Genomic DNA, 14,211 nt, shown 5'->3' on the forward strand with positions numbered 1-14,211 from the left:
TTTCAGGAAGATAAGGTGTCCTCGGGGGATGAGGAAGCAGCCCCAGACCTTGCTGCCCTGCCAGCCCCCCTCCCCCACCGCCGCACACGTCGCCGGCTGTGGAGATACCCCACGAGCACGGACTGGTGGGAGCGGCTGGTGCTCGGTGAGTGGGACAATGACCGCTGGCTCCGGAACTTCTGAATGAGTCAGCAGACATTCCTGGAGCTCTGCCAGTGGCTCACCCCTGCCTTGCGGCACCAGGACACCCCCAAGCGATGTGCCCTCAATGTAGAGAAACGGGTCGGCATTGCTGTCTGGAAGCTGGCCACTCCAGACAGCTACCGATCCGTAGGGCAGCAGTTTGGCATGGGCAAGGCCACCATCGGGGCTGTCCTCATGGAGGTAAGAGGACCCACGGGGAGAGGGGAACCCGGGGGGAGGGGGGAAGCCCTGGGGGGGAGGGCCAGACACACCCTGCACACCCCTCACCAGCGCTCTCTCATGTCCTTCCCCTGCAGGTCGTCTGCGCAGTCAATGCCCTGCTCCTCCATAGGCTTGTGCGGCTTGGGGACCCGGATGCTGCCATCGTGGGGTTTGCCAGCCTGGGCTTCCCAAATTGCTTTGGGGCTCTGGATGGGATGCATATCCCCATTCATGCCCCAAAGCACAGCGGAAGACGCTTCCTCAATAGGAAGGGATACCATTCCGTGGTCCTCCAGGCCTTGGTGGACAGCTGGGGCCGCCTCTTGGACATTTACGTTAGCTGGCCTGGCAGCACCCACGATGCCCGGGTGTTCAGAAATTCGGGCCTGTGCTGCCGGCTGGAGGCGGGGACCTACATCCCCCAGCGGGAGATCCCTGTGGGGGACACCACCATGCCCCTCTGCGTCGTCGCAGACACGGCGTACCCCATCCGGCCCTGGCTCATGCACCCTTACACGGGCCATGTCACAGCCAGCCAGGAGTGGTTCAACACGCGCTTGAACCATGCGCGCCAGGTGGTCGAGCGCACTTTTGGCCGCCTCATGGGGCACTGGAGGTGTCTCTTCACCCGCCTTGATGCGGGCCCCACCAACATCCCCCAGATTGTGGGAGCGTGCAGCGCCCTCCACAACCTCGTCGAGAGCAAGGGGGAGGCCTTCTTTCAGGGCTGGGCTGTGGAGGCTGGCAGGGTCGACATCCAGCCACCCGCTGCCCACAGTCGCCAGGTTGACCCTGAGGGGATCTGGGTCTGGGCCCATTTTGACCAGGCTGCAGGGTGAACGCTGGCAGGGCCAGCTGCGGGTGAGCCACCCACTGCACCCCCCAATCCTCCACAACACTCTCTACCCCTACACCCACACCACAGAGCACCCAAGAGCACACCCCCCGCCACACCTCTGTACAATAAAAAAATGGAATTTTTTTTAAACAAAACCCTGCAACCCTTTGTATTATTAATATGAGAACAAAAGAAGAAGGGGGGAACTATGTACATGGGGGGGCAGGTACAAAACAAGGGTAGAACAAAAACTATTTACACAAACATGGGGGGAATGAATCCAAAGGAGGGGGCCTTGGGGGGCAACGTCCTTGGCCACACACCCCTATTGTCCTGCGCCTGGTGTTGGGGGGCGTGACTCACATCTTGGCCGGAGGCCCGGTCGAGGCTGGGGGGGGCCGGGAGAACTGGCAGATAGGGCCGGGCGGTGTCTGGAGGCCCATGGTCCTCCTCGGTTGCAGGCCCCAGGATGGCCGATGGTGAAGGGATGGCGGGCGGAGCAGCGGGTGGAGCGGCAGGGGGGGCCAAGTGCTGTGTGATGGCATTGAAGGTGCGCATGAAGGCCCCCCAAGCCTCCTGGCACCAGGCCAGCACTCGGCCCTGGAGATGGAGCCACCACTCCTCCACCTGCAGGCGCTGCTCAGACACCTCCAGCTGACGCCGGAGGGTGGTGAGCAGCTGGGGGGTCTGTGGCTGCTCACAGATGGCCCCGCCGCTGTCGGGCTCATCCTGGGGCTCGTCCGTGCTACGCCGAGGGGCTGGCCTGGTGGGATGGCCCCGGTGGGCTCTCCGGGACCACAGATGGCGCGCCGGTGCTCTCCGGACCCTCCAATGGTGCAGCTGCAGAACAGAGCGGGGAAGAAGAGTGGAGACAGCCGTTAGTCTGGGCCCTGACCTGTGGCCCTTGTCCCCCCACCCCTCTGCTGCTGGTTTCCCATCCCCGTCCCCAGGAGATGCTGCTGCTGCTGCTGACAGGTGTCCAACCCCCGACCCCGGGGGACCCTAGGTTCCGCTCCCCCCATCCCCAGGGATGGGGCATGGCGCTGTCCTGCTGGAGGGAAGGGGCTGATGGACTCTTCTGAGGGACATGCCACTGCTGTCCTCGGGGCCATGGTCATCTGGGTGTGTGGAGGGCCCTGGTCATGTCTCTTGTCCCTGCCCCTTAACCCCGGGGGTGTGCACCAGGGGGGTACATACCTGATGCTCCGCTCCCATGGTCGGGGGACAGCTATCGGGTGGACGCCCTGCTGGAGCTGCGGGAGGGGAGGGCGATCTGGAGCCCCCCGTCGCTGGAGGCCCCCTCCTCCTCCTCCTCCGGTGTCCCGGGGTGGGCTCCTGGGGGGACCCCTGGGGTGCAGGGCTGGCCTCTGGGGCGGACTCTGTCTCCGGGGCCTGCTGAGGCTCATCAGCCAATGTGTCAAGGGTGGCCGGGGGGGAGGAGGTGTACCGGGGGCCCAGGATATCCCTGAGCTCCCTGTAAAAGGGGCAAGAGGTGGGGGCAGCCCCAGATCAGCTGGCCGTGTCCCAGGCCCGGGCGTAACCCTGCTGCAGCTCCTTCACCTTACTCCTGATGTGGTCAGGAGTGCGGGCAGGGTGACCCCAGGCAGCCAGGCCCTCGGCCAGCCGAGCGAATGCATCCATGTTCCGCTTCTTGCTCCCCATTACCTGGAGCACCTCCTCCTCGCCCCAGAGCCCCAGCAGGTCCCGGATCTCGGCCTCCGTCCAGGAGGGGCCCCACTGCCTCTTCCCCCCACTGGCTGCCAGGCTGGGAGCCCTGGGTCCCCTTGCGGGGGGTGCCCTGTGGGCGCTTGGGGGGCTGGCTGGCTTCCATGGGCAGCAGGGTGCTGGCTTGAGGCTGCGGAGGGACGTGCAGGCTGGGCACGTGGCAGTGCTGCTGCCTGCATGAGCTCTCAGCTTCCTGCACAGCAAATAAGGTGGCGGGGAGCTTTAAGGGGCTGCTGCATGCGGCGACCATAGAGCTCAGGGGCTGGAGAGAGCGTCTCTCAACCCCTCAGCTGATGGCCGCCATGGAGGACCCTACTGTTTCGATGTTGCGGGACGCGGATCGTCTACACATGCCCTACTTCGATGTTCAACGTCGAAGTAGGGCGCTATTCCCATCTCCTCATGAGGATAGCGACTTCGATGTCTCGCCGCCTTATGTCTATTTCCACTTCGAAATAGCCGGCTAGTGTAGACGCGGCTACAGTGAGTTATACATCCCAGCAATTTAAAACTAGAGCTGGGAAGAACATTTTTATTACATGTAATTTAATAGATATATTCTGTTTTGTTGAAGTTGATACATTTTTTGGAGACCTGTCAATTTATACTACATTTTTGATGGGAAAGTTTTGAGGTCCAGTGAGAGAGAGAGAGAAAAAAACTGAATTGAAAATCTGACCTTTTAGCTCAGAAAACAGACATTTTGACACAATTCTGTTTCATACAAATATTCAGAATCTTTTCTTTTCATTCCAGTGCATACAAAAACAAATTTGGAAACCCCGATAGTTGTCACAAAACAGAATTGTTGTTCTTTGGTCAGAGCTACTTATAACTGAAATTTGACTGGTCTTGATATATACATATATAGATACAGATAGATAGAGCGAGAGACAGACAGAAACAGAGACAGAGACAAAGAGCTTAGTATTTGAAATACAGTATAAGAAATTGCTCACAGCACATTAAGAATGCTCAGAAATGTGTAATTTTAGGGTTGCACTTTATGTTGTAAGACACAGTCTCCTGTTAGCAATCATTTTTCACTCACTAAGCACACATTAGTTGAGGTTTCTAGTTGAGCATAGACCTAAAAGAATCATGGCTTTTTTAAAGAAGGTCATAAATTATCATCAAATACTGGGGTCTGCAAATCAACTGTTATTTGAACACTAGCTGCTGCTTTTGAAAGTCCTGTATCATTCTTTCATCAATATCCTTTATAGCAAGCCATGAATTTAGAGGATATAAAGCCTACAAGCTCAATTGAAGATGCTTTACATACAAATTGCGCATTCTTTGAATGTTCTTTCTTTAAAAAATGGTTTTCTCATCTCAAAGATATTTTGTCTGGCCTTTGTTCATTTCCTCAGGTGATGTCTACACTAGCACAGAAGACCAGCCCATTCAGGGGCGATCTTCCATGGTTTGATTTCATGGATCTGGTTGGGACACATGAAATCAACCTCTCAGGGGTCGCAGTCGGCCCCTGTACTCTTTGTAACATGAGGCGTAAGGGAGGTCAATGGGAGAACCTCTCCTGTCAACCTTCCTTAGTAAGGATGGCCAAGTAAGCCGAGCACAGATATGTCGATTCTAGCTATGCAATTTCTGTAGCTGGAGTTGCATATCTGCAGTCGACTTACTTTGTCTAGTATAGACATAGCCTTAGTTTTCCCTCTTCAAGGACTTTCCAACAATAGTTCTCTTTGCCCATTGCACCCAATGAAAAGAGTGGGAGCAGTCTCCAGCACCTCTGCGAGACCTGCTTCGCATCCACAACATCTGTTCTGCTGTAAAAGGGGGAGCTAAGGTAGCAGGTAACAGCTGTCAAACAAGAAAGTTGCGAAGCAGTGTATGTGTGGGAGAGAAATCAAAAAACAGAGATGAAAAAATAATTTACTGTATATAGCACAGAGGAGAAACTCATGATGAAGTCCTGCGTTAACTCACCTAATGCTTTCAGGAATCAGAAAAATGACACTGTCAAAACACAACATTAGTTTTCAGAAGCCTCCAGGCAAAATTTTATTTATTTAAAGTTAGCTCCTATTTTAATAACAAAAAAGTGGCAGCATATTCTACATCAAAGAAAAAAACTTTTCCTAATGTTTCCATTCCTCTTCTGAAGTACGAAAGCTGAAGTACCAGAACTGTCTTTCTCTAAATAATTATGTGACTGGCAAGATCTCAACCTGTGAAAGTATTTTTCTCTGCATCGGGGATTGTACTATAGAGACTCATCTCTGGCACTGCTTAAACCTGAACAACAGCAGGGAGATATTTTGATAATTTCTATTTAAATAATTAGTTATAAACAAGACTGATAATGATTAAAGAGATTGCTTGAGTCCAAAATATGGACCTGAATGCCTGTATTTTAGGTACTAAATTAAATGTGGCAAGTATCAGAGGGGTAGCTGTATTAATCTCCATCCACAAAAACCAAGAGTCCTGTGCCACCTTAAAGACAATCCAATTTATTTGGGCATACGCTTTTGTGGGCAAAACCTCACTTTCTCAGCTTTTGACCACAAAAGCTTATGCTTAAATAAATCTGTTAATCCTTCAAGTGCCACAGGACTCTTAATTAAATTAAAGATGAGAGCAGTCAAGTGTCATGTTGTAGGACTTGGCAGACACTATTTATCTACCTAATCTCTGTGGTTAGTATTTACTATTTGTAATGCAGTGGCACCTAGTACAGACTATTCATTTACAGAAAAAATGGCACACAGATAGGGTTCTGTCATTCATCTCCAACTTTCTTCTCTTTCGTTGGGACATCCCCTCTGTCCCAACTTCAGGAACCACCATTGCTGCTGATTTGTCCAGACATGGAGTACATGGAGTAAGAGAAGTTTTGCACTACCACTTTAAATTCTATTTTAAGAACTGTAGAGATATTGAAAAGTATTTAATTATCTTTTTCTTGGGCACAGTATTTCTTTTTCTCGATCCTTGGTATATTAATATTTTACTGATTACAAAACAGTAACTAACACTGAAGTGGGAGACCATTTCTCTAAAGCCATCTCTGGTAACTAGAACACAGTTACTCTCCAAGATCCTCATTTCTATAGGTTTATTCTTGTTTATTTTTGGCTTTCTCATTAATTCTTAATAATACTTTCCTTTTGGTATTTGCCTTCTTTCTTGTCTTCTTTTCCCCACTAACTGCTGTTTCTGATCCTCAGTGGTCAGGCATTAAAACTGTGCAAATCTCCCAAGTTTGGCTGTAAGGTTTTGGTTTGAATGTAATTGGGCTTCTACTCCATTGTGCCAAGAGAATTCTGATGTCCCAGAAACAAACTCCTGACTAATAAAAGATGAGAACTACAGAATGCGTGGCTAGTCTTCTGCCAGGAATAAAAGTAGGCTTTAATGTTGATCCAATACTAGAACTCTTATCTCAAAGGAACAACATTCTTCTTGAAAGAAAAAAGGGGCAATTTGGCAAGAGAATAAAATATGTGACTTCTCCTCAGGCTGCCATTTTGATGTGTTGGAGAATCTTGCATATACTTATGACCCTAAGAAAAACAGAGTCTGGAGTCCTGTGCTCTTCATAGGGTCACCCATGGCAGTAACGTAGAATGCAAGGTACCAAAGCACAACCCAACATTACCTCATGTGGCCTCGTGCCTCTGAGATCTGAAGACAGTAATATCCTTCATAAAGATCACAAACCCATCAAAGAATGCTGGAAGGAACATTACCAAAAGTTTCTAAACCGAGAAACAACTGTGAATGACAACACATTTAATTCCATCCCTGAGCATCCAATATGAAAAACTCTTGCTAACCCATGGATGCCCGAGGACCAATGAAGAACAAGAAAGCAGTAGGTCCTCATGGCATACCATCTGAAGTATTGAAAGCAGGGGCAGAAACACAAACAAGCTTAATTTGTTGCTTCTTAATTTTGGCACACCAAATAAATCACTGTTGAGTTACGTAATGCTAATCACACCACCATTCTCAAAGGTAGACAGGGCTGACTGTGGCAACTACCAAGGCAGATCCGTCTTCCCCACCATGGGAAGATTTTTGCTAGAATCTTACTGAATTGACTCCTCTTGCTTACTGAGGAAGTACTTCCAGAGCGGCTTCAGACCATTACCACACACCAACAACATGATTTTTGCATCCAGGCAGACCCAAGTAAAACATCAAGAACACCACCAAGAGCTGTATATGGCCTTTATTGATCTGACCAAAGCCTTGGACGCTAACAATCTTGAGGCTGTATGGAAAACCATGTCAAAGTTTGCTCAAGCAAATGTATCACACCATAAGACTCCTCCACAATCAGATGACTGCTTCCATTCTGTGCAGTAGTGCTACCTCTGAGTCTTTTGTCATACAAATTTGTGAAAAGCAAGGCTGTGTACTGGAACCACCCTTTTCTCCATTTTCTTAGCAGCTATGAAAACATTAAGCCAAACTCGTCTACTACAAGGCATTGACATTGGACTGACAGCAACATTGTCAACCTTCCTCATCTCTGAAACAGAACAATAGTAACTTAATCAACAATAATCAAGCTCCAGCATTCAGATGATTGCACACTTAAAGAAGATTTACAAACAGCTCTTAATAGCTTCTCTGAAGCTTATGAAAGCCTATGACAATATCTGTACATCAACCAAAAAAATAAAAAGTTCTCCACCAGCCAGTCCCCAGTCAATCATCAGACCCAGTCGGGAAGGCCCACACTGATAATGAAGAACTAGAAAAGTTAGAATACTTTATCTACCGTGGCAGCTATCTCTCACAGAGGGCAGAGATACAAGTTGAGATTCAGCACACTATACGCTGCACCAGCCTTGCCTATGACAGACTGTCTCCTCAGATGTTCAACAATCTTATCACCAGGACACTTACTAGACTTTCAGTCTACACCATTTAATTCCAACTCACCTCTATCACAGAGAGACTGGGATGACCTATAGAAACACCTGAAAAATCTGGAATGTCAGCACCCTCACTTTTTTTCCAGAAGAGCCTCAACGTAAGTGGGAGGACTGTCACACTAATGCCAGAGACTTCACAGAAGCCAACATATCCAACGTTGAGACCCTCATTATCCAGCACCAGCTAAGGCAGAGTAGGCACTGTATGCACATGACTGATACACACTTATTAAAACAACTGCTGAATGGCAAATTTACCAAAGGAGAAATGAAAGGGGGATGTTAAAAGATCTCTCTTTGAAGACATCCACCAGGTAAACATCAAGAGATGTGGCACCAAAACTACACACTGGAAGATAGCCCAGGAGAGGAATAAATGGTGAACACTTGTCAGAAAGGGAATGTCCATTTTTGAGGAAAACAGCCCTGCTCTGGTTGAAGAAAAATGCCAGAAAATGAAGCCAATTGATTTGTCCCAACCCCGTCATCAAACGCCTCCTACAACATCTGCCAATGAACTTGTGGCTCAAGAATCAGATTCCTTAGTCACCAAAGGACCCTGACAAGTATAACCTGTGAAAAAAATCATCCTTAACCTTTTGGTTCACTGATAATGTTCAAAATATGTGAACATCTGTCAAGAGAAGTTATGAAAGAAAGTGAAGGCCTCTGGCTATCAGACAGATAGGAAGAAGAGCTCACAGCAGAAGTCAGTGGATGGTAGAATCTTCTTTCCGGAGTCACAGAAAAGAATAAAGCTGCATTGTTGCAGTATCTGTAAAGCTGCAAGACATGATGCTTCTGGATGTCTGACCAGTGGATTTGCATAGTTTTGCTCAATAAAGTTTGCAGGCTCTGATGATGTTCCCCTGTGCCGCTCTTACATAGCACACCCATATAAGTTCATCCATGTCTAGGATTTTAAAGGTTTACAGAGGGAAGGACTGGTTTTGCATGTGATGGTCTACATCAGTGGTTCTCACCTGGGGTACCTGTACCCCTGGGGATACTTGTACCCCTTGAGGTCCTCAGAGGTCTTCCAGGAGGTACATCAACTCATCTAGCTATTTTCCTAATTTTACAACAGGTTTACGTAAAAAGCATTATCGAAGTGGGTACAAAGAAATATCATACAATGACCTGTTTGTACAGCCCTGTGTTTTACACACCCAGGTTTAAGTACAATATTTATATTATAATTAATTTATTTTATAATTTTATGGTAAACATGAAAAGGTAAACAATTTGTCAGTAATAGTGTGTTGCTACACTTTTGTATTTTAACGTCTGATTTTGGAAGCAAGTAGTTTTTAGAAGTGAGGTGAAACTTCGGTCTTGCGTGTTCCCATCAGACTCCTGAAAAGCTACGCTTATTTGGAAAGGTTGAGAACCACTGGTTTAAACAAATGTGTTGCAATGGTAGAAAAAAAATTGTGTGTCCTAAAATTGTAGGAGCTGGGGGAACTTATATATATATATTTTTTTTTAAAAAGGGGTACTTTATAAAAAAAAAAAGATTGAGAAAGACTGGTCTAAATTTTTGCATAATGATGCTCTATGCTGTTAAATACAGCAGTAGTGGACAAAGGGAATCTTGTATACATAATTTGTAAAGCACTTCAGGATCCTCTGAGTTTAAATGTGCTATAAAATGCAAGATTATCATGAATTTTCTGAAGATCTTATGTTTTATGGAGATGACCCTTCCTGGGACTGACACAGATACTACAGCAAGCCAGACTCCAAGCCTTGGGGCATAAGCAAATTGGTGTTCATGCTCATATTCAATTTGGATTCCGTCACATATTAAATTTTTTCAATGTTATGCAGCCATTTATGAATACATTCTTGTTTCTGGGCTATTGATGACTGCAGGACTAGAACAAAGAATTACATGGTGCTCCTCACCAAGGCTGTGTCTACAATTCAGCAATCTTTCAAAAGAACTTATTCTGGAAGATACCTTCTGAAAAAAATTCATTTGAAAGAGCATGTCCAAACACAAAAAAGCAGATTGAAAGATCAATCCCATCTTTCAAAAGAGAGCATCCACACAGCCCCCACACGTTTGAAAGAAAGGACCACACAGCATCTACACAAACTTTTTTTTGAAAGAAGCTTTTGAAAGGAGGTGCTTTTCCTGTTCTGGGAGCAGAAAATGGCTTCAGGAAGAAGGGCTGTGTTCGTTCGATTTGGATCAAAAGAGCACATTTCGTATGTGGATGCTCCATGCAGTCTTTTGAAAAAGACCTGGATTTTCTGAAAGAACTTGCTAGGGTAGACACGGCCCAAGAGTTTTACAAAGGTCGGGAAGTATTTTTATCTCTCGTTTATAGATGTGAGAATTGAGGCCAAAGGGGATTAGGGGACTTGCCGAAAGGCAAAGAGTAAACTGGTAGTAGCATGAAAGTCCAGATCACCTGATTCCCAGTCCTATTGATAGCCAAGTGTCTAGATCATAAATGCCTTTGGTGTTTAGCACAATATCCAGGCTTCATCCTCCTGAATTGGATTTCTGCATAACTTTAAAAAGACTCAAGTTTCTGAAAAAACAGAGAACAGAAAAAAATAAGCATGACCTAAATTCAGTGCACCACAACTTTATTTTGTATATGGTGTCTTTCAAAATGCTTTTAAAATGCTACAGTTTGTACAGGATGTACTTCACAGGCCTTTAAAGTTACATGAGACAATTGCAAATATAAACAGCAATGAGATATCAAATATAGATTGGACAAAGGTAAAGCAATGATTTGAAGAGATTTCAGATAGCAGAGCATGTTAGTGAGTGGGCTGATGAAACAAGGCAGCTCCTAGTTGTACGAACTGTAGAGAAGAATGCCTTTTTGTCCAACAGTAATTAGATATTTAGTCATAAGAAACCAGTGCCTGAAGCATGACAGACAGAAAGCTGTGCTAATCTATATATTATCAAAACAAAAAAAGAGTAAAGTAGCACTTTAAAGACTAACAAAATAATTTATTAGGTGAGCTTTTGTGGGACAGGCCCACTTCTTCAGACCACAACCAGACCGGAACAGACTCAATATTTAAGGCATAGAGAACCAAAAACCAACCCTGATTACTATTTTTGGTTCTCTATGCCTTAAATATTGAGTCTGTTCTGGTATGGCTATGGTCTGAAGAAGTGGGCCTGTCCCATGAAAACTCACCTAATAAATTATTTTGTTATTCTTTAAAGTGCTCCTTTACTCCTTTTTTTGTTTTGATTGTACCTGAAGAGAAGAGGTAGGCTGAGGAAGTCAATCAATGGAGGTTTTTAAAGGCAAGACGGTAGTTTTGAATGCAATCCTTAAATAGATGACATTCCTGCAATGAGCATCAGTCAGAAAATGCCAGGAAAGTTCAAACAGATCAAAAGAGAAAAGGCAGTAGTAGGAGGATCAACAATGGGCAAAATCAACCCATGAATTAATCATATAAAAGCTGAAGCCAAAATCCAGAGCAGTGAGTCACTGGTAAAAGGGCACTTGCATGAAACAGAAGGGTTCAGTTCTCAGGTACCCTGTCTGGTTTTTAAAATTAAATCTTAAAATATGTCAAAAATATTCAGTGTTCAGATGAGAGAAAGTTGGAAAAAAAAGCTTTCAAGATCTCAAGTCTGTATTTTGAATGCTTGGCTAATACATCAACACTGGCTGGCCTGCCAAAAATATTAAAATACAAGTAAAGACATCATAAATTAGTAAATTGTCAAGTGTTCTTAATAAGTATTCCTGGTGCCAGACATACTTATAATAGTAAAAACAGGTTACCGAAAAAGGCTAAAAAATAAGTGCCAGCTACTAGTCAGAGAGATCAGAATAGTTTTATTTTCACACACCAAGTAAGCTGGATCTGTAGAAGCCAACACTTTCTGAAATAGGCGATGATGATTTAACTTTGGACACACACAAAGTTTTTGTGTTTTAGGATTTTAGTGTTCGTTTGAAGAACTTTATACCACACAGTACAAACTTTCTACTAAACAAATGCATTCATTTATTTGAAATACAAGATGTATTCAGTCACTACATTTTGATAGGGTCAAATACTGCACAGAGGCAGGAGGTAATGGATTGAACAGAATGTCCTTGAAGGAGAACAGCTGCTTCACATCACCTCTCTTATACCCAGGAGACATTCTACTTCCAAAGCTTGCAAGACTTCTGAACTCTAGGAAGAACGATGCACCGATGCTATGTGGTGCAACAAATCAACTCTTGAATCACTTAACTATAAAATCTGAATGGAAAAGAAAATAATCTTAGCTGAAAATTTCTCAATGTCATCTTTTAACCTATTTAGAAAGATCAGCTCTGACTGCTTACGGAAGTCCAGCCTAGCCATCACCAACTTCTGAAATTAGTAAAGCACAAAAGTTATGACATCAGTTTTTCTCCTGCAGTTCTAGCTGGTAATTTCCTTCCAGCTTGCTTCTGTGCAATTAAAGAAATAGGCATGCTGAGTACTTTTAGAAGAGGGAGAGACAAAGCTCACTAACATCCAAAACTGTAATCTATTTTTTTTAATATCTCCTGGCATAGTCTGAGCCCTTGGTACAGAAGAAAAAGGAGACAGCATAACTCAAGTCTCTGGGTTACAAATTAAAAAAAGAATTTCCACCATTATTTAACACAGCTTGCCTGTTGAACTGAATTTTACCTTCCCTATATTTGTGTTTTCAGAGCTGGAATGTTCATCAGCAGACCTTTTGTATCATACATTGAATAAATTGTAAATTTTCCTGGGGGTTCAATAAACAAGCCAGAAGAATGTGTGTGTGTGTATAAAACCCCAAAGCTCTTAAATCAATATTTTACCTCAGCATAAGTATGTACACACCCAAGATCAAAACTGTTCTAGGAAAATTCTACAGCACTGTAAATCCTAAGGTAAAAGTTACATTTACACATTTCAGATGGTAGCATCCTTTTCTCTCACCCCTTTGTATTCTTTCTGTCACAACCACAGACATGCAGCTAACACTCTTTGGTTACACAGAGACTGAAAAAAGAGCTTTGTGAAACGTCGCATTCACAGCAGGGCCAGGTAGTTAGGACGAAAGCACCAAAGCATAGGCAAATAAAAAGGTGCTCAGACACTTCCTTCTGGTTTAAAAGCCTTAGGTCTCTATATGAAGCAGCATTTTGCCTTACATTTCCATATCGAACAAGTTGTCTTGTTCATATTTAAAACTCAGCTTAACCAGCTTCTAACATCTGTTACTTACGTTACAGTGAGGTGGTTGACGTCTTTCTAGTCAACCCCAAAAGACTGTTTTTTTCAGCTATTCACAAAGGAAACATTTTTAAGTGCTGGTTCAAGAAAAGGAATTCCTGGCTAGAAGCATTTCTTAGACCAATGCTTTGCTTCACCACTTTTCAGCCCCTACACAAATTATCCATCCAGTTGAGGGGAGGGCCTAGTTTGAGGCTTGAAATCTTGACATCAGACAAGTGCAATGTCTTTGAGAACAAGTACCCTGATCCCTGGCTCTGGTTACACTACAGCACTCTGTCAACAGAAGTCACTGCTGGGAGAGATTTCCCAACAAAACTTCCGTTGACAGCGTGTCCAAGCACAAAAGCCAATCGGGAGAGCGCTCAGCTCTGCCGACAAAACAAGCACCAGAAAGCACAGCAGAGAGGGCTGCCCATTCTTGTGGATGCCCTGTCTGTTGAGAGAAGCGCCCCCCCGCCGAGCAACCACTCAGGTTTGACGTTGACAGAATCTGACAACAGTAGAGTTCTGCCTCAAAGCTTGGAGGCAGAACGCTGCTGGCAAAAGTGCTGTGTTTAGTCCAGACACTGTTGACAAAATGCATCTTGTGTGTGCATGCTCCACGAGTTTTGTAGACAAAACCAGGGTTTTGTTGGCTAGTGTAACTATAGCGCATGGGTATACAATGTATATTCACTGTAGTACAAATGCTGGGATAAAAAGTGCATTTGAATGCCTTTCTTAAGATCGGTATGAACAGATGAATGAGATATGGTGCAGAGATGGGCATATTCATACTCCTTCTCTGGCGTTACAGCTCTTTTTGTGAAAAGCTAAAAACTATCACCTTCATTTGAAAGGCTTTGCTTCCATTTCCTTTCCCACTGGTCCCTACCATGTGCTTTGTGGTGTGGCAACTTGTCCCACTGCAATTAATTAAATGCTTGTATTTAAAAAGCTAGGAAAGATGTGCTCATTGAAGTTAATGTGGGGAGTGTTGTCTGGTTAGCCAGGAGAAAGACTGGGAGAATGTTGTCCATTCCTGAGATGCCACTACAGCTGGGTGGCAGTAATGTTCACCTGGCTTCAACAGGAAATGTCTGG

Source organism: Carettochelys insculpta, chromosome 6 (assembly GCF_033958435.1).
Source record: "Carettochelys insculpta isolate YL-2023 chromosome 6, ASM3395843v1, whole genome shotgun sequence".
NCBI classification, from domain to species: domain Eukaryota; kingdom Metazoa; phylum Chordata; order Testudines; family Carettochelyidae; genus Carettochelys; species Carettochelys insculpta.